This window comes from Anomalospiza imberbis, chromosome 2, assembly GCF_031753505.1.
Source record: "Anomalospiza imberbis isolate Cuckoo-Finch-1a 21T00152 chromosome 2, ASM3175350v1, whole genome shotgun sequence".
Taxonomy (NCBI): domain Eukaryota; kingdom Metazoa; phylum Chordata; class Aves; order Passeriformes; family Viduidae; genus Anomalospiza; species Anomalospiza imberbis.
This window is the reverse complement of record NC_089682.1, coordinates 65489459-65514102: the sequence shown is the minus strand read 5'-3', so window position 1 is coordinate 65514102 and position 24644 is coordinate 65489459. Positions and strand designations below refer to the sequence as shown.

Here is a 24644-nt window from a genome sequence, read left to right as displayed (position 1 = left end):
TAAAAGGCAACAGCTGGACATCAATAATTTTTTTCTTCCTGAATGCATAGTCATAAAATGAGAGGGGCATTGAAGATTGGATCTGTACACATACAGAGAACCACTAGAGGCCATCAAATATCTCTCTGTATAAGCACTAATGGGTTTAACTTTTAATATGCAACATTAATACAGAGGAACCTGTTATGTCCACAAAGGTAGAACGGCCACTGCTGGATCTCAGAAATGGAAAGGATAAGAGAAAAGTGCAGGTTCCAATGGACATAGAAAAATAATAATTAAAAAAAATAAAAAAGAGAGATAAGAAGGAGACATTTGTAAAATATTTTTTTAAGGAATTAAGGCTGGAAGTATTGTATATGGCTTTACTTTACCAACAGCTATAATAGAAGGAGAAGCAGTTTCCCCACATAACAACAGTGAGAGAGTCCACTGCAATTGCTTGTGAGCAGGTGGTTGCTGAAGAAGTGTTTTTCACACATTAACAGCAAAGTCAAGTATCTGTGTGCAGTTTGGTATCCAGGTAACATTACCAGAATAATTTCTTTCCCAGAACTAAAACTAAACAGAATGGCTTTGACCTCCAAATGTATTTGATGGCTCACAGCAGGCTTCTAGTTCTTTGCATCTATTACAACAAATTACCTGGCATAATTTGTCACATCTAATTGTTTCCCAAGGAAGATGTATTAAGGTACAATTAAAATGAAAACTTAAATGTAAACAAGGAAGAGTATTTGTACTTTCTAATGAATTTATAAATCCTATCATATTGTAATCCCACTCTGTCTTTCCATTTGGTCCCATTAAAGTCAGCATGACTGTATTTGACATCAGCAGGAAATTTATCCACCCCTTTGCATTAGTACTTTCTCATCCCTGGCTAATTTTTTATATCTGTATTACAGTAATGCCTTGGAGTTGTATTCTATGGACAGAGCTTCCACTGTGCCAGGCATGAACATGATCTAATGATTAAACTGTAAATATTGGTATATTTGCCTGAGTTAGAACTTCCTTCACTGATTGTGTAATTGCAATTCTCCTCTAATAGAATACAGTCATGTCAGACTATTGCCTTGGAATCACCCTTTACTCTCATGAAGCCCCACATGGAATAGTACCTTCAGCTCTGAAACCCCAGCATGAGAGGGAGATCAACCTGCTCGAGCAAGTCCAGAGGAGGCCACAAAGATTATCAGAGGGCTGAAGCTTTGAAGACTGGCTGAGAGAGTTGGGGCTGTTCAGTCTGGAGAAGAGAAGGTGCCAAGGAGACCTTAGAGCAGCCTTCAAGTACCTAAAGAGAGTTACAACAAGAAGAAGAGGTATTTTTGGCAAGGCCATGTAGTGATAGTAAAAGGGCTAATGGCTTTAAACTGAAAGAAGGAAGGTTTAAATTAGTTATTAGAAAGAATTAGGGTGGTGAGACACTGGCATGGGTTTTCTAAAAAAGCTGTGGATGCCCTATCCCTGGAAGTCTTCAAGGTCAGGTTGGATGGTGCTTTGAGTGATGTGATCTAGTGAAAGGTGCCCCTGCCCACAGTAGGAGGGCTGGAATTAGGTGATCTTTAAGGTCCCTGCCAACCCAAACCTTTCTATCATTTTATGATTCATATTTATATGAAATGGCTGGATACGTAGAAGTTTGGTATTAATGGTCAAAGATTTTAAATTCAAGCAATTCTTTATATAGAGAAACAGGATCATGAATTTGCACAGTTGTGCTAATGCAAGGGCACACCTTCTTCCATTCAGTGTTAGTTAACGTCTCTATCCATGAATCTATCAGTGCATCTGCAGCTTAGTGTCCTTAAATACAATGCTGACTGAGACATGTCTAACTGAACTATTTTGTCCTATTAGTGCTTGTATTGACTTGAATTAAAATTATTGGTTTGTTTTTTAAAAAGTAAATAAAAAAATCCAAGAACAAATGTCAGTATAATGTACAGATTCTGGTTCTTTAACTTATCAGAAGATTCACTCTGCTCCCGTACTAACCACCTCTATAAATTGAAGTCACCTCAGAAATCCAGATTGTGGAGTTTGACTAATATCAGAGAGATATTTCTTATCACACAGCTTCCAGTGATATTATTAGCACTACTGATACAAGTCACTTCTCAGTGTTAGAAGAGGGCACTGCTCTTCAGTATGAATAAGTCTGCCAGAATATGTAAACAGGTCCTATTAAAATTTTTTTCAATGACAAGGTTGCCATGTAGCTGCATTAAGATGTTTTTTTCTGAATTCCTTCTAAAGCAAATTTTAACTTGTCTCATACTTTGCAGACACACAGGAAAAGTAGTCTCTGGCAGACCAGAGTGCTTCTCAGGATCAGTGATTTGGCATGAGAATGGCATCTTTCCTGACTGGGTTGCTCAAAGCCTCATCTGACCAGGCCATGCACACTTCCAGGGGTGGGGCATCCACAGATTCCCCAGGCAGCCTGTGCTGGTGCCTCACAGTCTTATAGTGAAGACTTTTTTTCTTTGATCTAAATCTACTCTCTTTCAGTTTAAAGCCACTAGCTCTTATGCAATCACTACATACCCTTCTCAAAATTCCCTCTCTTATATTTCTCATAGGCACTCTTTAGGTTCTGGGAGGTGCTAGAAGATCTCCCCAGAGCCTTCTTTTCTCCATATTTATTGGATGCTGAGTCAATTTTCCTATCATTGCATACACTATCTATGCCCATATTAATCCTAGTTATGGCTTTGAAGAAACTCACAATGAACACTGATTCACAGTCAAATCTTTGACACACACACCTGCTCTGATTGTTCCTTGCAGTGTCTACAGGGTACAACTTCTTGGTCTCTTGAAGACTATTTTCAAATCTTCCTCCTACTGCTTCCTGTTGCAAAAATATTACTTGCATGGGAACATAAGGTAGGAAAATCTAACCTAAAAATTAGTGTGTGCCACTCAGACAAGGAACAGCTTACTTACAAGTTGTCTTCTGGATCTAGTGATATCAGCTTGAAAAGCAGCTTCTACTTGCTCAAGCTTCTTACTGGAGGTTACCACAGCTCCAATCTGCATGATTTGTCATTTTCTACCATTTCAATTAAAAAAAAGTGAAGGGGGAAAAAATAAAAAGAAAAATTAAAAGGAAGACAATAGAGTCCAGAACTTAGCATTTAAATTTGCTGAGCAGTTGTAATTTCCTTTAGTTACTGAGCTAGCAGACTGGAGAGGGTAGTAAGGTCTGCGAGGCAAAGTGACCAGCAACCAGCAGCTGTGAGGGCCTGTAACCTCTTTAGTCACACATCTAAACCAAGGAAAAAATAAGTGAAATTCTTACTCAGCTTGTTTAAAGGACCTCAGTGGACTTTTATAATGAAAAATGTGCTTTTCAGGGTCGTGCTCAGTCCCTCCATTTGTTGTCAAGTTTAAGCAAAGAAAATCATATCCTTCTGCACCATTACAGTACATGAGTTAAATGAATAAAAATTCAGGTGAATATCAGTCCTATGTTTCCATAAGTGTAAATGTATTAGGAATATATTTTGGTAGGTTTCTCTGGTCCATTTGTCTTTTGTTTTCCTTAAAGAGTTATATTTACTTATTTGTTCATTATATTTTTTATTCCTCACTGCTTCAGAGGGAACAGAGGGTTGTTGTTGCTTTCCTCTGTGTTTTTTATTTAAAGTTCTGTATTTAACTATTTTTTCTTTTTTAATATTTCATTTAACATCAATTTGCTTTGATTAAAAGAACTTTAGGCTGCCCTTGTGTGCACATTCTGCACTTGCTCTGTGTTGGTTTGTAGTACCAGATTCAATGATTGTTGAATTGAATTCAACAATCATTGAATTGTTGTTCTCTATCCTGGTATTATTTTAATTGAGTTGACTTAAATTACAAGGTTCATTACTTACTCTAGAAGTTAGGGACCATGGATGGAAGTCATATTCACTTATCTATTCCAGGTCTCACCTCTCCATCTCTCCACCTCTCCACCTCTGCTTCAGCAGCCTTGGTTCTATTCATTGGGTTTGAACATGGCCTAAACATTCTTGCAGAGTAAGCGGGGCTGCCATGCAACCGAGTGAGCACTGGTGAGAGCAGCCCATGAGGAGCATTGGGCATTTCAGCAGGGCCTGAACGGGAAGAAGGCTCATGGCACAGCTGATGGGCATGTTTGGTGAAGGGCTCTGAAAGTAACTGGCAAGAAAGCTGCTTTCCTTTGTACATTATCCCAGTGGCTTGGGAAATTTCTTAGGAAATCAAAGAGCAGCTATTTTAGCCTATTTCAGTCTGAAGGCTTTTAGCTCATTATTCTTTCCTCCCATGAATATCCATTCTATGCTTCAGGAGGAGAATTTGGTTTTCCAAAATTTGCATGTCAGCTGCTTCTCCTTACACAGAGGCATCCTCAGTTTGATTTGTTTGATTTTGTTGGGGCAATGACGTTTTTCATTAAACAAAAAAACAAAACAAAACAGATCACTATTCAAAAGAGTCACCAAACCTCCAATTTTTCTAGAACTGCCAACCCATCAACCTGACTGTACACTTTCTTTCTGGGAGTCTTTTATGGAAATGATTTTCCAGAGTTATTCAGAAAACAAAGCAGGCAAGCATACAGTGGTAAAAAGAACCTAATTTCTTAGGATCTCAGACTAGATATCAGTCCCAAGATAATCAAAGCTTGCTTTACAACCTAATATTAAATACTTTCAAGTCCCATTAACAGTTTTGCCAATTATAGTAGGTTGTTAAGAAATCATCCTACCTCTTGACCCTTATAACATTATTATATTGTATGAGCCTCAAAGTTCTGTTTTTAACCAGAGTGTTATGTTACCCTTGGTATTGTAGTAGTACTTGAATTTATTCAGAGAAATACTCTTATGAAGTATTACTCTGTTCCTATACTCCCTATTTATACTTTTTCTATTCCAAATAAAAACAGAAAAATACAGTTTCACAGTCTTTGTTCCTGGGTTAGAGAACTTAAATCACAGAGTCTTAAAGTGATCCACAGTGTCAGAGTGAGGGACTGAGGCAAACCCAGTACTGAATACACATCTGACTTCTGATCCAGTAATTTAATTATCAGTTTAATAACTGATACAATATAAAAGGGTAATGGACTGGATAGTCCATTTAAGTATTACATTAAATCCAAATTAGAATATTAAAGAAAATATTTTTAACATGGGAAACCATATCCCAATCCTCTTGTTTACCATTTGAGAGACATAAATCCACTATTTGTCATTGCTCTGTATCTCAAATGATCAGCATAGAGCAGTGTTATTTTTTTGTTATGTTAAAGCTCACATGTTATCATTTTAAAGATCAGTTTATGTTAAAAGCGGGGTTAACGTGCCCAGGAAGGGCAGTTTTGTAGTTCTGGGAAGCTTTAAACATATGTCTTGTAGAAGTAATCAACTGGCCATGGAACAAAAATTCTTTTCTCAGACATGGCTGTGAATTTTAACTAGTGTTAAAGAAATTATTCACACAGACTAAGTGAATGCCAGTAAACAACCTCCACTGACACAACAGGGGAGAAGAGTTACATTGCACTGGGGGAGTATGGGAACAGAGTGTGGAAGGAAAGGATATTGTTCCACAGTGGTATATTGACTTCTGCAAAGTAAAAATGTTGACCTGTTTCTATTACGTTTGTTTCTGAAGTGAATGAGAAATCATTATAGCTGCCTTCCAGCAGTGACTACAGGCTTCATCTGAGATTGGTATCCTCATTACTAAGCAAACACAATGAGATGCTCTGCTCTGCAGAGCTCACTGTCTAGAAACAGACAATGGAAGTAGGATAAGCAAGAATATAAAGAAGTGAGGTAGGAAAATATCAAAGCAGAGATTTGTAGAAACAACACCAGAATGTCCTTGTGATTAAAAGTAAAGCTGTCACTGGCACTTCAAATGCTTCAGGTTCTTTGAATATTCCCATTACCTATTTTCAAACACATATCACTTTGGGATGATATTTTTTGCTGTCATTTTTTTCTCTCCATATGTGTGCCTGTATCCAATTACTACTTCAAATATTCTTCATTGTGTATCAGGTTGGTGTATCTGTTCCATACATGGGTAAATGTGTCACAAAGAAAAAGGGATGAGCAGATAAATAAACTGCTTATGGGTTGGTTATAACTATGTCAAGCCTTTATGACAGCTTCTCCCATAAAAGTCTTTTAGCCTCTTGCAGTATAAACTGCCTTATAAGAAAATAAATATGTGATTATGCATAAGTTTATAACAATGCTTTACATGTCCTTATGCTATGGACTAAAACTCACAGGATGATCTAGGCATTTAGATCCCACCTAATCTTCACTATCTAATCTCCACTATGTGATAGTCAAATGAAAACATAATGTTCTCAAACTTCTGCTCCATGACCATGAAGATTTACTGGCTATGAAAATCTACAGTGCCCAAGGCTTCTCCTTTCACTCCCTGACTGCTCCCAGTGCTGTACCTGCTCAGCAGAGTAGTTCCTTGCTTTCTGAATGTATTCAGCTGTACATGACACATTTTCCCCTGGGAAATAAAATGTGTATTTGTCTGAAAACATACCTTAGACCAGCTCTACAAGTCATGAAATCTAAGGAAACTTCACCCCAGTCTTCAGTCTTGGTGAAGGAACTATATTTTCTTGTTATATACATTAATTCTTCTTCTTGGATATCAAATTTTTAAATAAATATTTACTTTCAGCTCTAAAATTGTCCAAGGGTCTAACCTAAACTCACCATTTTTTTTTTCAAAATACAACATAATTTTCATGAAGTTGTCTTAATTGGTCAAAATCTACAAATGTGATCCCCCATATAGCCCATCAGGTTGAAAAGAATTCCATCATATTTAGGAAAAAAAATAGAAAAAAAAAATCCTAAACAAAGCATATTTCTGCTTCTTTGGAGAAGAGTGAAATCCTATTCCTAATAATTTAGAAGGAACACTGAGAATTTAGAAGGAACACTGGAACACAGTCCAGATCTTCTGGACTGACAAATTTCAGCTTCTGATATTGTAGTCAGCCAAGTCATATAATCTCACTCATAAAAAAAAACTCAGTTTGGGATGTCTGTTTTTCTTCACAATATCCATAAAAATTCTGTCCAAAACCTTATTTTACTGATTGCTAAAAACATTTTACCAAACTGTTTTGCACTGGGCCCACTAAAAGACAGATATCCTTTTTGGGCCCATGATTTCTCAAAAATCCTGTCTAATGTGTTTAAAATACAGGATGTTGAACTATCAGTTTGACTGTGATGCATTTTTGTTTAAAAGAATTTCACTAACTGCCGCAGTTATACCTGTCTACATTCTGTCTTGATGTGTTTTATTGCCTGAATGTCAATTTGTCTTAAGCAAATGGGGAAAAACCCATGTTACTAAAACTCTTAATCTTCATTTCAAACACAATTTACAAGACTGTCAGGTTTTTTCCATTGAAGAAAGTAATTGAAAGTAAGTATTGAAAGCCATTGAAGAAAGTATTGAAAATAGATGATTTGATCAATAAAATGTTTCTCTGAAAGCAGGTTACCATCTGGTCATTTATCTATGCATTAAAATGAGCTTTAACAACCTGAAACAAGATTTCATAGTCCAGCCACCAATATCTGCTCATTTCTCCTTTTCAGTGAGAGGACAGCCATAGGGCTGATGATAGTATACTGCTTAGCATGCCAAGAAAATTTCTTTTCTGAATACCTGCTGAGAGATGAATGAATTATTTGCTAGGCTTTCAAAGCACAAGTGATTTAGCTGTGCTCTCTTAAAATAGTGTTGGTCAAAATAATTCATGGAGGTTATTCTCGTGAAGCGGAGCAAACTGTAACAATCTATCCGAGCCTGGTATTTATGATTTTCAGCAACTGTGTGAACTTCTTCCACTCTGGGTAAGCAAACGCCCTGGGTGTCATGCAGTTCTGCAGGAGCTCTGCTATACAGCCCGTCTTATGTATGCAGTGAAAAAGAAGACTGATTAAGGAATATGGTTTGCCTATATTTATTTTGACACTCTTTTTCTTGGCACATAGTAGGATAATAAACACATGATGGATACACTTTAAAGAATGACTGTAAGTGGTTTAGCCGTTCAGAGATACTCAACTAATCCTCTCACTTCCTCAGAGTAGGCTTATCTCTGTTTACTTCTACAAAGATCATTGCTGCAGTTATATTTTTTAAGGATTAAAGTAAGCTTGACAGGTTAAGCTTTAGTTTTAGTCAAGAAACAGCATGGAGTATATGGAAAAGGAAGACAGATATTTTTCTTTGTAGAGTTGGTTCAGGAGATTACTGGGATTCTTCTCTTTTCCAGAGCACCCATTTTGAAAAGCCTGTATAAAGACACCCACAAGCTCCCTAAAAAAAGAGGCAGGAGAGGAATGCATATAAGAGGTTAAGCATGATAAAGAAAATAAGAAGAAAATTAAAGGACAGTAAACAGAAAAATGTACTGAACATGTATGGTGATCTGTAACATTGCTTTATATTGTTTAACAGCCAGAGAGTACCAAAAGATAATTATTTATCATGGAAGCTGGAAGGACAGCTGGGATCTGTGTAGTAAGCTCTAGACCCATGTAGAATCCAATTTCAGATCATGTATAGGCTAGATGAAAGTTTCCTGGAGAACAACTGCTTAGAACTTGGTAAAGGCTGACTGGCTTCAGTGGATACTGAGCAGTCAGTAGCAGTATCCACCGGTTTGGGTGTAGGAATAAAACTGTTTTCTGCATGTATCAAGGCAAAGACCCATGTACTGACCCAGGAGACTAAGACATTATAGAGATGTAACTCTTCTGCTGGTTACTCTACTGTGTTAGTGAATATGTGGTGTCCCCAGCTAAACATAATTTCTAATCACCAGCTCATGAAGTGTTTAATTAGGACTATCATCCATCTGTGATAGCTGAAGAAAAACTATGAGTGTTGGTAGATACTGGAATTCTGCTTCACAAACATGACTGCTCTATATCTTTTCCACCAGTTGCAGTGTTGGTCTGTGTTCCAAAACATAAAATATTTTCACTAGCCGTGTTAATGAAGGTTGGCTAGTTCACTCAGTGCACAGGTCAGCACATTCTGGTAGAAGAGAAAAGACTGAGTTTGTTTAGCCAGGTGGAGTAAAACTTCTGTGGGGGCTATACTCTTCTCTCCCACAGAATCTTCATACCACTGAGACTCTGACTTCACAGTTTGAACCCTGTCACACAGCAGCAGTCAGCTTGTGGACAGGTACCAAGGCTCTGCACAGATGTCTGCTTTGACAAGCAGTCTAGTGCACACTGGGACTGTGGTCTCCCTAAATATCCAGACTGGCACCTTTTTGGAGAGTGATACATGTTTCTGACATGTTAAAGCTCCCTCTTGTTGGAGATTAGGGCATATAGCTGCTGGCAAGGAGACTTGGTGCACCTGCATGTTATATTCTGACTTGGAGCTGGGCACACACCCAAGGATGAGGGAAATGTTTTTGAGTCAGGTGTCAAGGAAATTTTACCTAGAAACGACTATCAATAGGATAGTGGTGAAAGACCCACAGAGAAACCAGGAATATGTTTTGAGTGACCCACAGTGAAGGTCAAATAAAGTACCATTTCTTCTCCACAGGAATGCTGTGGTGCTGCTCTGCTTGCCATGACATGCAGTCTCAGATCAACATGGCAAACAAGATCTAAGCAAGGCAAGAGAAATTTGAGATAGCGAGGCAGTCAAGTTGTCATTGAATTATACAGGTTAACCAATTAATATCTTTACAGAGAGCAGTTGTTCTGACTGAGGGAATCAAGTGCCACAGCAAACAATTAACAGCAACAACAGTGAATGTGAGAAGAAATGACAGGCAGCTGTCTCAAAAAAAAAAAAAAAAAAAAGGGCAAATTTGAAAGCATAGCTCTGGGAAAAGAATTTCCCAGTCGAACAGAGCAGGAGAGGGAATTGTATCTGTGGAAAAGAAAATGAGGGTCTCAATACATCTATGATATAGAAATTTAGAAGAGAATATGGGATTTACTTGTGTTTGTATTTATCCCACATAGTTCTTTCACCCAAGGATTTTGACCCTGACATGACATTAAAAAGGCCATTAGTGGCCCTTAAGACTGTTAAAAGTTGAACAATAAATATTCTTTGCAACATATGGTGGATTTCCATGGTAGCAGAGTAAAAATTGAAACTTGCAGATGATAGTGTGGGCAGAGAACAAAAGTAATAGAGTACAATTTGATATGAATCATAGAATAAATCTGTCAAAGAATCATGGAATGGTTTGGGTTTGAAGGGACTTTAAAGATCATCTAGTTCCAACTCCTCTGCCATTGGCAAGGACACCTTCCACCAGGCCAGGTTGCTCAAAGCCCCATCCAGTCTGGCCTTGAACATTTCCAGGAATGGGGCAGCCACAATATCTCTGGACAATCTGCTTCAGTGTCTCACCACCCTCATAGTGAGGACTTCCTAATATTTAATTTAAATCTTTCTTCTTCCAGTTTAAAGCCATTACTCCTTGTCCTGTCACTACATGTCCTTGTAAGACGTCCATCTCGCCATTACTCCTTGTCCTGTCACTACATGTCCTTGTAAGAAGTCCATCTCCAGCTTTCTTGGAGGCCCCTTTTAGGTACTGTAAGGCTGCTCTAAGGTTTTCCTGGAGCCTTCTGTTAACGCAGGCTAAATAACACCAACTCTGTCAGCCTCTCTTGATAGGAGAGGTGCTTCAGCTCTCTGATCATCTTTGTAGCCTCCTCTGGACTTGCTCTGACATGTCCATATCATTGTCATGTTGTCCAGAGCTGGACACAATCCTTGAGGTGGGGTCTCACAAAAGCAGAGTAGAGGGGCAGAATCACCTACCTGGACATACTGGCCATGTTGCTTTAGATTCAGCCCAGGATGTGACTGGTTTGTTGACAAAAAAAAAAATCATTGTATACCTCAGACTTCTCCATGTTCCAAGTAACCAGAACCTTCAAAAGAGGACCTGCATTTTCTCCAGCCTTCTTTTTATCACCAGCTTACTTGTAGAAGCTTTTCTTGATGCCCTTGATAACCTTGGACAGGTTTAATTCTTTCAGAGCTTTGGATTTATGCAGTGAGTTGACCTGGCTGGATGCCAGACACTCACCAAAGCTGCTCTCTCTCCCCCATCCACAGGTTGACAAGGGAGAGAAAAGATAACAAAGGATTCATAGGTTGAATAAGGACTAGCAGACATCACTCACTGACTACTGTCACAGGCAAAACAGACTCAGCTTGGAGATACTGAGTTTATTATGAACAAATCAGAGGAGGATAATGAGATGTAAAATCTTAGAAACACCTTTCCACTCATATTCTTGGTCAGGTGGCCTGTAGCAGATTCTTGCTAATGTCAACTGTCCCTGCCTTTCCTTTAATTCTGATCTTTGTCAGCTCCTCATCTCTCCAGGCAGAGCTCCATGCATTCCAGATGTTTATTGACATAAAGGATGACATTCCCTCCTCACCTTCTTTGCCTCTCCTTCCTAAAGAGTCTGTATCCTTCCATTTTAATGCCTCAGTTACAGGAGCCATCCTCCCATGTCTGTGTAGTCACAGCCAATAAAGTCACAGCCCTGTAGGGATGTGTCTGCAACTTCTATTGCTTGCTCTCCATGTTATGTGTATTTGTCGAGAGGCATTTATGTTGGCCCACAAATGAAGTCCCGCTGGAGTGGCTGGAATTGCTTTGTGCTGCTCTACAGATGCTTTCATGCTTACCTGTGATCTCTTTATGGATTCTGCACATCTCGTTGGCACAGGCATTAGATTTGTAGGAGTAGAATGGGTTGAAGTTTCCCTCTCCTAGAAACTTGTTTAAAACCCTCCTCATCATCTCATCAAGAAAATTCTCATTCCCTTGCCTGACAGACAGGGTCCATCAGCCCCCACTAGATCAGGTTTCTCACAGCAAGTCCCATGGTCTAAGTAGCCAAAACCCTGGCACCAGGCCTGCAACCACTTGTTGATTCACCAGGTTGATCTGGCCCTTTCAAACACCTTCCCTTTGACCAGAAGGACTGATGAATGGCTATCTCTGGTCCAGCGCACCTTACCACTGCTCCCAGGACTCTGTCACTCTTCTTGATCCTGCTCATACTGCCCCTAGCTGTACTACTGGTGCCCACATGAAACTATAAACATTTAATATACTGATATACATTGTATGACATTGTACAAAGAAAGACAGTACATTATTTTACTTCTACTAATGTCAAACTATCTTGAGGTCCTAAAGTCTACATGATATACATTTTACACCAGCTGAAATTCTAGTCCAACATTTTCTGTCACCACATTTTCCTGGGAGCATAGCTTTGAATTCAGACTCCTGCATTGCAGGCCCCCTCATTTGGACCAATTCCCTGGAAGGTGACCACAGCAGACACAGAGCATTGTTGACAATAATTTTTTGATGTCATTGTTTTACAGATGCCAGCATGATTTAAAATAAACTCCAGCTGCAGTAAGCCTTTCAGCTGATTTCCCTAATGAACTGTGAACCTCCGAAGTTTTTCTACCGACCTTGTATGGAATATGCTTTTGGAAAGGAAAACAGTGCCGTTTAGAAGTGAAGCTCATTTACTAACTACATGAGCCGTCTGTCACTTACTAGCAGAGCTCAGACAGCTGTGACAGTGAGGACTAGGTCATACCAACATCCTTTCAAAGAGAAAGTGGGAGAGAACTTATGGGAATTCAGAAAACAAAACACCTGAAGTGCTGAAAGTGCGTGATACGTCTGTTAATGAAAATTACGGTTGAGTGGTCCATTCAGGCTTTGGCATTAGGGATTTCAACTCTTGTGTCTTATTCTCTTTATGAACTCAATTACTTTAGGAAAGTCTATGAATGATGGTGCCCTTACTGTGAATACTGAGTATTTGTGATTAAATTAACCTCATTCAGAGACAACTTTTGGCAATATTACAGAAACCATATTGATGGTTGGTTTTTTTATTAGTTGAAATGGAAGAAAACCAATAAACAAATCTGCAAGAAACATTTCCCTGGGTATTTCAACACATCAGTAAGAATGAAGTGTGTGTTTCGTGGTATTGTCATGTTACAGCTGCAGGCTGAATATATCAAACTAGATAAAAACTGTATGGGAGAAACAAAACATACATCATTTAGTAGAGTTCTGCCTTACCTAATAATTTTTCAGCTGTCTATAAAACCAGTTTCTAACTTTTTTTACATATTACAAGGCCATATCCATTTTAAGGTACTCTGCCAGTGTGACTTGTATCATAATGGGAACAACATATTTTACAAGTAATGTCAATAAGAACAATAGGAATTTTCAAGGGATAAGGTATTAATTAGTAGGAATGCAGGTGTCAGACTTTACTTCCATTGGCAATAATCTTTTGATAACAAAGTACTGTTCTGTTACCTACACCCACTTCCTTTTCTTCAAATGAAATTTTAAAAGGCAATTAAAATATAGCCATTGGTACATTCCTTTTCACCTTCATTTCTTGAGGCACTTTTGTGTTTAACAGTATCCTTTATCAAAGCATGAGAAGTGAATTTTAGGGATGCAGTAAGGTACTCACAATCATAAGAAAAATATTCTTAACAAATGTCTTCACTGCCCCATTTTATTGTGAGCAGTTTGTCAGTTACTTTATACTTTCATGTCATAAATGATTCATGGTTGGATGCACAAGCAAAACAGTTTACTGAAACTAATCCCAACTGTGTGCAGACGTATTTGTATTACTCTGGCAATGTTCCTCTCAGTAGCACAGTCAGTTGTAAACATAGCAGGAAAGGGATCTGTAACTAATTCTCATAATATTCACATATCACCAGGAGGAGTATCATCTTTGTTTGTATGGAAGTGTGCAGCTGGAATCTTCTTCAGCTGACCAATTTTCCCATGCTCCAGGAGAGGGATTTTTCTCCTGTCAGTATCTGTAGCGCTATGGTGGAGGTAAAATGGTCTAAAAAGCCAGGCTTATGTGTTGTTGTTATCCCTCTTGGTGGTGTGCTTAAGAATTAGTTGGCCACAAATCTGCTTCTAGAACATCTCTGGAAAGAGGCCTTAATTTATATCAGTGTTGCTGTTTCAGCCACTTTTTCCATGAACAGAAGGAATTTGTCCAAAATGGATATGGTTTATGTATTAGCCCAAAAGTATTCTATCTGCTTGTATCTTTACTGTAATTACATGCAAAGGTGGGTTCATAGTCTTAATTTAAGTCATTGATTTATTTAAAATTTTTTTGAAAAAATTAGGTCACATAAACTTGCAAACAAACACATGCAAGAGCAAATACACAAATAAGTTGTTCATTTAAAAGAGTTTCTTCCAAAATTTTAGCAGACTACACTAAAGTATTGCTTAGTACTGAAAACATAGATTGATATACTATATTTCATAGAATCTATAGTGTAAATTTGCATGAAATAAAATTAAAAGGAGAAAATAAGGAAGAAAAACCACTCCAAACGAAAACCCCCAAACAAAACTGAGTACAAGCGTGGCTGCTTGTTACTTTTCTCTGCCCCGGTCAGCTCCCGAACGCCCGGCTTGGGTGTCTCAGCTTTTCATCGGGGCCGGGGCTCGCCGCAGTTTCTGGGCACTTTTGCTGCCGCGCTTTGGGGTGGGCTGTTGGCCACACTTTGCCGTCAGCACGAGGGAAGAAACAAAGAGACGGGGAATTCGTCCAAATCTGTCCGCGTGGCAGCTGGATGCTTTATTGGCTGCGAGAGCTGTGGTGGAAAAGCTGCAGCCGCTCCCAGCTTCGCACAGACGCAAATGGCCTTGAGCACGCCGAGGAGTGGGATGAAATAGGGGAGGGACAGGGCGGACGGGGAGCCCTCCCACTCAATGGGTACAGACATCGTGGTGATGACGTGTACTACAGCGACCAATGGGAACACGGCAGGGGCGGACACGAGACTTTGGGGTGAGTGGGACCACGAGAATGGGGTGATGGGCACGGAAACCACAGGAGTAGGGAAAAACCCAGGGGATGCACGAGGGTACAGAGAACTGGAAAACTAACAAAGAAAAAACCCATAATGTGAACCCAAACCTAGGATGCAACAATTCCCCACTTTAAATAATATAAAAAAGACAGTTGTTTCTGTTTGGATTCTTGCGCAGTGGCCTCTTCTCCTAGCTTCTTCTGCTGCTGTGACTGCTTTGTAGATGGAAAGGGCTTGGGGATGGTACTGGAGCTGCTTTTTTCTTGGGTGTTTGGGGATAGGGGAACTGGGACAACAACTTCATTATAAACACGGCCTGGAGACATACACGGTCTGAGGTAGATGTGGGAAAAGTGCTTTTTAGGGAGATGCTGAGTCTCTCCCTTTTCTGCGGCGCCTGCGATTGGATGCAACCCCTTGGTTGGTGGGATCATCGGTTGCATCCACTGGCACTGTATCGCTCCGACTCACTGACTGTCCTGGTGTGTAAGGTTTGACATGTCTCCTGGGGATCCACTTGACTCCTGAGGGCGTGGATACCCAGGCATATCCCCATCCCCAAGTCAAGAGTGGAAACGGACCCTAGATTTCTTTAGAGTCTGGATCCCTCACTAATACTGGAGGTCTCTCCTCTGGCTGGAGCTCCTGATGTTGTTTGAAATGTCTCAGGGCTGGCGGTTCTTGCCTGTCAAGAGAGCAGTTTAGGAAATTGATAGTAAACAAGGCCTTGCAGAGCCTCTCGTGCGGTGACAGCACTCGCACATCTCCCCGCTGCTTCCGGAGGACTTGTTTCAGCGTCTGGTGAGTCCTCTCTATTATGGCCTGGCCGGTGGGGGAGTGAGGAATCCCGGTTTTATGCTGGACCCCCCATTCCTGTAGGAAGTTACTGAGCACCCTGGAAGTATATGCTGGACCATTATCAGTTTTTATTGTGGCTGGGACCCCCAAAGTAGCAAAGGCATGTATGAGGTGTTTTTTCACGTCTGTGGCTCTTTCTCCTATGTGGGCTGAGACGAAAACTGCTCCCGAGAAGGTGTCCATGGTTACATGGACATTCTTGAGTTTCCCAAATTCGGGGACTTTGGTGATGTCCATCTGCCATACCTCACAACTGCGGAGACCTCTGGGATTCACACCTGCTCCCAGTGTTGGTAGAGCTGCCTCCTGACAGTTGGGGCATGACGCTACAATTTCCCTGGCTTGGTCACGCCACAGATGGAACTGGCGTACCAGACCTGGGGCATTTTGATGGAACTGCTGATGGCTGAGCCTGACCTGCTCGACTATGTTTGCTTGGCCTCCCAGCTGTGCTGGGGCTGCCAAGGTGTCTGCTCTGCAGTTCCCTTCGGCAATAAAGCCTGGGAGATCCATGTGTGACCTCACATGTACCACATAAAAGGGATGCTCACGATTAGAAACCAGGTGTACTAATTCTGTGAGCAACGTGAAGATGACTTGATTTGGGACCTCTTTTACAATTGCATGTTCAGCTCTAGACACTGCTCCTGCCACATATGCCGAATCTGTGACTAGATTAAAAGGTTGATCGAATTTTTTAAAAGCCCTCACGACAGCATCCAACTCAGCTACTTGTGGGGAACCTTCCACCACTCTAATGTCTGATTCCCACAACTGAGTCGCTGGGTCTTTCCAAGTCACTACTGACTTGTGGGACTTCCCTGACCCATCTGTGAACACTGTCAGTGCTTTGAGTGGCTTTTTACTTTGCAATTCTTTTGGCAACAATTTGAATTCTGTATTGAACAGATGATGGCCAGGATGTCCAAATTGAATTTGGCCTGAGAAGCTGTCTAGAGCAAACTGCAAATTTTCATTTTGTCTGAGAAGGTGTTCAAAGGTCTCCTTGGTCATTTTCCCCGTGGATGTTTTGATGGGGAGGTGGATACATGTGAAGTCACAACCCGCTAGTACTTGCAGACGAGCTCTGGCCCGTATTATGAGCTGCGCCATCAGCTCTTATGGCTTGGTGATACTTTTGGACTGTTTGTGGCCAAGGAACACCCACTCTATTATCAAGAGGGGGTCCTGTTGGCCCTTGTCCCACTGGAATATTATACCGTATAAATGGGGTAACTCACCTAAGATGATGAAGCAGAAAGGCAGCCCTGGTTGACAGCGATGGGCTTCCCTACTCGCGATGGTGGTTTGGACCTTCTCGAGTGTGGCTTTGGCCTCCCGGGTCAGGACTCCTGGGGAACTTAAACCCTCATCCCCCTCCCTTTCTGCTAACAAGTCAAAAAGAGGGGATAGTTCTCTCGTGGTGAGTCCCAGCCATGGCCTGATCTAATTTAGCGATCCGCACAAGCACTGGATGTCATTCTGCGTCTTAGGGTTGTTACTTACCTGAATTTGTTGAGGCCTAATCGTTCAGTTATTAATTTCTAGGCCCAGGTACTTCCAGGGTGGCAGTAACTGTACCTTCTCTTTTTGTAGTTCGAATCCGGCCACCAACAAGGCCCTAACAGTGTCCTCCAGAGCTGCTTGTAGGACCTCGCTGTCAGGGGCACAAATCAGCACGTCATCCATGTAATGACAGAAAATACAGGATGTCCACTTGGCACGCATTGGGGACAGAACCCTGGCGACATACCACTGGCATATAGTGGGAGAACATTTTAGCCCCTGAGGTAGTACTGTCCAGTGGTAGCGCTTCATAGGGGCTTCCCTGTTGATGGAGGGTACAGAGAAGGCAAAACGGGGAGCATCATCTGGATGGAGCAGGATTTGAAAGAAGCAATCCTTAATGTCAATTACAGCTAAATTATAATTTTGGGGTAGCATAGATGGAGATGGCATACCCGGTTGGAGAGAGCCCAGATTTTCTATGGCTTCATTAATTTTCCTTAGGTCATGGAGGAGTCGCCACCTGTCTTTCCCTGGTTTTTTAATTACAAACACTGAAGAGTTCCAGGGCCTGTTGGTTTCGACTATATGTTCCTTTGCCAATTCCTCCTCCACTAGTTTTGTGAGCGCCTGTAGTTTTTGTTTACTTAGCGGCCACTGCTCCACCCAGACAGGCTTATCTGTGAGCCATGTTAATTTCTGTGTGGGGTGCTCCTCAGTGGCCACACCTAAAAATGTTGGGGGGCCGGAAATTCCAATTTGGCTCCCCACTGGGACATGGCGTCTCTCCCCCATAGTGTAAATTTACAATCGATCACAAACGGACGTACTGAGACTAGCAGTCCGTTCGGACCCTTAATTTGGATAATATTTTTTGATTGCTTTGTTGGCTGGGGCCCGCCTAGTCCTAAGACTGGCGTGGCCACGCTTTGCAGCTCCCAGTGTGACGGCCACTTATGTGGTGGGATGACCGTCATGTCTGCCCCTGTGTCCAACATCCCCTGAAGGTATGCAGAATGCCCCTCGCACTTGAGTTTACACCATACGAGGGGCTTTTCCTCTCCCAACTTCCCAGCATAAAAGACTGAGGGTTCCAGGTCATTACACAGAGCACGAGGAACAGGAATTGCCTGTGCAATAACCTGGCCCTTAGGCAGGAAGAGGGGGGGATGGACACAGCGTGCCATGAGATAGAAGAGCCTCAGATTAAGGGTGGAAATTACCGGAGGAACCTCTATCTCCAGTGGGGTGCTTTTTGTGTCTCCGACCACGAGGTACCTGCAGTTCAGAAGGTCCTCCTTCCTCCTGGTTTCACAGCGGCAGATGTGTGATAGAAGCTCTGCATCTGCTATGAAGAAATGCCAGTCCTGGGAACAAAAGTGGACAGAATTGGTGAGTCGGAGCCGATAAGGCTCCCTGATGTCAGTAGTTGAGAGGCAGCCGCTTACAGATGGGACTAGATGGTGTATCGCGGCTCCTCTCACGGCACCACAACTTGCCTCATTTTTATCAGCATGCGAGGCAAGTGCGCATTCCTTTCCTAGTTTTTTGGGATTGTGGAGTTCCCGTCCCTCCTCCCTCCTCCCGCAGCCCCGGGTGGTATAGTCCTTAGAAGTGGGCAGCGATCCTGAAAATGTCCCTCCTGATGGCAGTGGAAGCACTGGCGTGTGGATGGAAGTCGCTTCGGAGCTGAGTTCCTTGGAGGAGCAACAGCAGATGCGACCAGCTTGTCTTTAAGTCTCTTTGGGGCCTCCTCCTCTATCAGATGTGATTTCAGGGTGCACTCCTCGATGATCTGGTCGAGGGTCGGCGCTGGTGAGGCCGGCAGCGACAGGATGATCCTTTTGCACATGGTGTTGGCGTTCATGTGCACCACTTCTAGGACTAGCCCGTCTCGGTGTTCAGGTCTCTCCACCCGTCTCTCGACTGCTGCCCGGACCCGGTCTACGAAATCTACAAAAGGCTCTGCGACACCTTGTTTAATCGCTGTATAGGGAACCATCGGGTCCTTGGTGAGCATGCCCAGGAACGCACGCTCTGCTGCACCCCTGGACATGTCCAGCACGGCCGTTGGAATTCCCTGAGCTTGAAGTTGCCCTTCACTCCATTCTCCTTCACCCACGAGATGGTCCAAAGTGATTGGTTCTTCCACGAAATCCAAGCTGTAAGGCCCTTCTCGGATTTCGGGAAGCAGGTCTGCTGCCAGTTTCTTCCACCTCCTCTCCCACAGGCTGTATTCTGATGGGAGAAGCAGGCAGCTAAACAGGCGCTTAAGGTCTGCTGGCACTACGGTTCTAGACGTTAAAGTCGCTTTTAAAATGCCTTTAAAAAAGGGGCTTTTTTGTCCAAAATCACGTGATGTTTTGCAGACCTCTTTTATGGATTCATAGGGAAGGGGTGTCCATGTAGGGTTTTCCCCTCCCCTGGCGTAGGAGGCTGGAGTGCGGAGCGACTGCTCAACTTCATAGATTGGGCCTCATCCCCTCCCCTCTCCCCTACTCCCCCCTCCCTCCCTGGGTATCCGAGGAGCGGGAGGACGTGGGGGCGGGGTACGAGGGACAGGGTGGACAGGGCAGGGAGAATCTTCTCCCTGGGACAGCGGGGCGGAGGTGACAAAGCCCTCCCTGTCAGGGGAGGGTGGGGCTGATGTTGCAGCAGGCAGGACATAGAGGAAGGGAACACCCACCTGAGGGGGAACAGGGGAAGGGGTGGCAACCCGATGCCTGGAGTGGGCGGTGCCCACACCCACAGGGAAGCAGGAGGGGGTGGGGTCAAAGGTGGGGATACAGGGAACAAAGGGGACAAAGGGATTATGGGAAGAAGAAACCTCTCCACGTGGTCGCCCTCCATCTTGGGAAGACAGAGGCCCTAGCCACGTGGCTGCAGCTTCCTCAGGGAGACAAAGAAAGGGATTCAGGGGAGCAGAGCAGCGTGGGGTAGTGCCAGAACTAGGATTTATAACTGGGAAAAAGGGATTGGAAAAGGGGTTTGGGATTAGTTCCTCAGCAGAGTAGCTAATTCCACTAAGGCGGGGGGGGCTGGGACGGCTCGGGGGAGCCAGGAGCACGGTCCACATCTGTGGAGATGCCCTGCGCCTCAGAGCGGTGGAGTACTCCCCTCTGCCTACCCGGGTTAGGGGAAAAAGGGGTAGGAGAGGATGGGGAAATGGATTCAGGGGAAACAACAGTTTTGCCCGATGGCTCTTTCCTTTCCCTGCCTGCTTCTCATGTGGACCCCACTTTTACAACCTCCGAGATCAGCAAATGGAGCTTTGGGAAGCAATCTTTCACAGAGGAATCCCTGTTGATTCCCTCTGCTAGCCTGGCTCCTACTTGCTTCCAGAACTCTGTTCTGTGAGCATCCTCCGCGGTAACACGTGGAAAGGAAAAGCAGAGCCATCGTACAAACTGCTTGACTGAATTTTTGGGGTAGGGATGTTTTACTGATAAAATCCCCTTAATTTGGGTATAGAATTCCCTTTGTTGGGTAGATAGCGTAGTCCCCATGCTTTTTCTACCCACAGCCTCACCCCTGGTGCAGAAAAAGCGAAAGAAAAAAAGTAAAAAACGCGAAAGACCCCGGCGGCCCGCCGCACACGCTGCGCGCTGCGTGATCCGTAGCCCCGGAAATGCGGCAGAGCCCACCCACGTGAAGTATCAGTCGGGTATCCCCCGCGGCTAATCACTCACCAAACTGGAATCTTCACAAATAAAAGCTGCTACCAGGGTCTTCTTTCCCGGGAAGCGTCTGTTCTTCGGCTTTCCGTAGCCATGAATGGTTGCGCTTCGAGTCCCACGCGGGAAAACACAGTGTGTTTTCCTGCGGGTGGCAGAGACGTCACTGACTTACTTCGGGGGGGCACTTGCTCCCGTTTTCAGTCCGGCACGGAGCACTTTTCCATCGTGGACCATGACCCTGCGGTGGTGGCGGTGGTTTTCCACGTGGATCGCGCTCGCTTGTCTCAGCAGCGGCGCTCGCTGGTAGGCGGCGTGGCTTCGCGGCGGCAGCGCTCTCTCTGCGTGGCTCCCGGGTGCTCTGTTGTGACTCTCTGCCTGCTCCGCAGCCTTGCGCGGGACGTGGCTCGGACGTTGGATGCCACTCGCGGCTGCTCGTTACTTTTCTCGGCCCCGGTCAGCTCCCGAACGCCCGGCTTGGGTGTCTCAGCTTTTCGTCGGGGCCGGGGCTCGCCGCAGTTTCTGGGCACTTTTGCTGCCGCGCTTTGGGGTGGGCTGTTGGCCGCGCTTTGCTGTCGGCACGAGGGAAGAAACAAAGAGGCAGGGAATTCGTCCAAATCTGTCCGCGTGGCAGCTGGATGCTTTATTGGCCGCGAGAGCTGCGGTGGAAAAGCTGCAGCCGCTCCCAGCTTCGCACAGACGCAAATAGCCTTGAGCATGCCGAGGAGTGGGATGAAATAGGGGAGGGACAGGGCGGACGGGGAGCCCTCCCGCTCAATGGGTACAGACATTGTGGTGATGACGTGTACTACAGCGACCAATGGGAACACGGTCGCTGAGTGGGACCACGAGAATGGGGTGATGGGCATGGAAACCACAGGAGTAGGGAAAAACCCAGGGGATGCACGAGGGTACAGAGAACTGGAAAACTAACAAAGAAAAAACTCATAATGTGAACCCAAACCTAGGATGCAACATACAAGTCTTCTCAGTCAGTTTCCATGGAGAATTTTTGCTTTAAAGGAAAGTTTCCATCCCCTTATAAAAGAAAAACATATTTTGTCTGGGTTCCAGTTTGAGTGGCATAAAGGTGAAAGTTGGACTAAGTTTTATACTTTATTCTCCAATGGTAAATAACAAGGGTTCCTGCATAATGAATGGAGAACAGCAGCTGTCTTTGAAAGCCTCCAGAGGGAGAACCTGTTTATCTTAGCACCTAAATATGAACAGTCTGAAATTCAGCCTTTGTTCCATAACAACCAAGAGAGCTGGCTTGCAGCTTCTACATCTGTCACCCGTATGACTTTCTAACCCAAAGCTATTCTGGAGTACGGCTCATGGAAAGAAGCAAGGTTACCTCCTAAATAGGTGGGAGTGGTGGAAGCAGCCCAGTGATGACAGATGATACCTAACAGCTGCAAGAGATCTCAACTTTTTAAAGACTCACAAAGGAAGTTCTTAAAATAAAAAAAAACCTGAAAGAGAGGGAAAAAAGCCCTTCAGAACAACAAATACTCACAGCAGTTGGCCTGAAATATGAACAGAGTACCTGGCTACACAGCTGAAGGATTGTGAAAAAAAATCCCACTACAACGCTTACAAAATTCATATTTGTCCCCTTTTTATGGACTTCTTATGAAGCTCTTGTTATACATGCTGAGTGAGAAGCACTGGAAGTATTATCACAGCATGGTCATTTAGATGATATTTTGAGCTTGATACTGAAATAGGTATGCTATCCTCTTAAAACACAAGATATGACTAGAAGTGTCTCATTGATAGTTGTTAATGGGAATACATTTTTATGTGTTTGCCTTAATTTTCCCCAGCATTTTCTTTCTATAGATCTGTATTTTATCCCTTGCTGTTTCTCCAAAAACTGTCTGGTCTCATATTTCAATTTTTAAACCAAATTGTTTTTTAAATTTATATTTTCCCCCATGAGTTTTATACAAGGCAGATGCTGTGAGTGTTGTTAGATTGCAAATACCTTTTGTTTTTCAGAGTGTCTGTGCTCTGTGTTCAGAACTGCACTGTTTTTCTGATACTAATCGTGCACTGAGGCTAACTAATGTATAGATAACAAAAGCCTTTTAATGAAGAAAGACATTTTAGTCAGTGCTCTTTCTTAAGTAGAATATCACAAAAAGAAATGAAAGAAAAAACCTTCGTACTGTTCTTCGAACAAAAATAAGCCTGACCCTCTGTTCTTTTATGCCTCAGCTGTAGTTTCATGAAAAATTGCCTTTCTCAGCAAATCTGGTTTAAGAAACTCAGAATGCCACCACCTTCAGCCAATTTTTCTTACCCCTGTGCAGTCCTTTGATGCTGCTTAGTTATGCCAATACATTTGATTTAGGATGCATATTGTAAATTAAATGGTCCAAAGTAGAATTTAAAACCAAACCAAGGATCAGTGAAATCTGATTCTGTCACAGTCTGCAAGGAGTTTCGGGTGCTGCACAGGTACAGCTATTGCAGCATTGTTGGCATGCTTTGAATGATTGCTTCAATTACAGGCATTTTTTGATGTTAAAATGCTACTTTGAACATTTTTGTGGTGCCAGCAGTAACCCTGACAGTTTGGCTTTTCCAATATATGTCTATTTCAGGAATTAGCTTCCATAAAAGAGAAAAATCTACCATGACAGTAAAATGGTCTCTGTTTGAGAAAATGTTTTGTTCCTTTGAAATATGTTTTACATTTCAGCAAAATTTCAATGGAACATTAAACCTAAGGAGATTCACTTAGATTGCAGAAGCTGTGCTGTCTTTATGCATGAGTGTCAAACAATAAAGCACATACACCCCCTCTGCATTCTCTTGGTAGGGGGCCTGTGGAAACTGCCGCTTTCAATTCTATCTAATGTTTACACACTAAGCAGTCTTCCTTCAGATATTGAGGGTTGCTTGTTCCTAATGTTCAGGCATATACACCAATCCATCACATGAAACTGTCAATGACATTTCTACCCCTTTTCTTGGTTTTGTCATTAAAGTGAGGAAATAAACATGAGACCTCTGCTTTATCCCTTCAGTTTTCCTCTGTTAAGGGATTATTCATTCACTTCTATGTGTAAAGCCATGAATTACAAATGAATGCTGATGTATTCGTTTTCTACCTAGAGTCTTATAATTTAGCTGAACTGTATCTGAATTTACTAAGCATTGGTACTCCAACTTGCTTTTGGACAAAGATTTTTCTTCAATCTATGTTTCCAAAAGTGTCCAGAAACAAGTCTTCTTCCTCTATTCCTAGTAGCAGGAAGATTATGATAATAAATGAAACCTTTTTTCTTTTTCTTCCCCCTGCACATTAGCCCAAATGAAAAAGGTACAAGAACATGGATTTCATTCAGCTGTAAGTGGAACCTACTTTTAGACTATACACTATGAAAGATACCTATATGTTTTCTGTGCTTTTTGATCACAGAATCACAAAATATTCTTAATTGGAAGAGACTTACAAGGATCATTGACTCCAAATCTTAAGTGAATGGCCCATTCAGGGATCAAACCCACAATCTTGGTGTTATTACCACCATGGTCTAAGAGACCAGATGGACATTTATAGCACATTAACATTCATACCTAAATATTCCTGCAAAGCTGTCCAGGGAAGAATTATTTGCTAACAATAGC

General features: G+C 42.7%; 1 long non-coding RNA gene across 1 annotated transcript; it reads left to right on the top strand.

The window, feature by feature from the left end:
* The first annotated feature begins 11624 nt into the window (after nucleotides 1-11624).
* LOC137466635 (uncharacterized) lies at nucleotides 11625-12750 on the top strand. The gene is made up of 2 exons (XR_010995250.1): nucleotides 11625-11744; nucleotides 12454-12750. It is a non-coding gene; the product is annotated as an uncharacterized lncRNA (long non-coding RNA).
* The last annotated feature ends 11894 nt before the right edge of the window (nucleotides 12751-24644 follow it).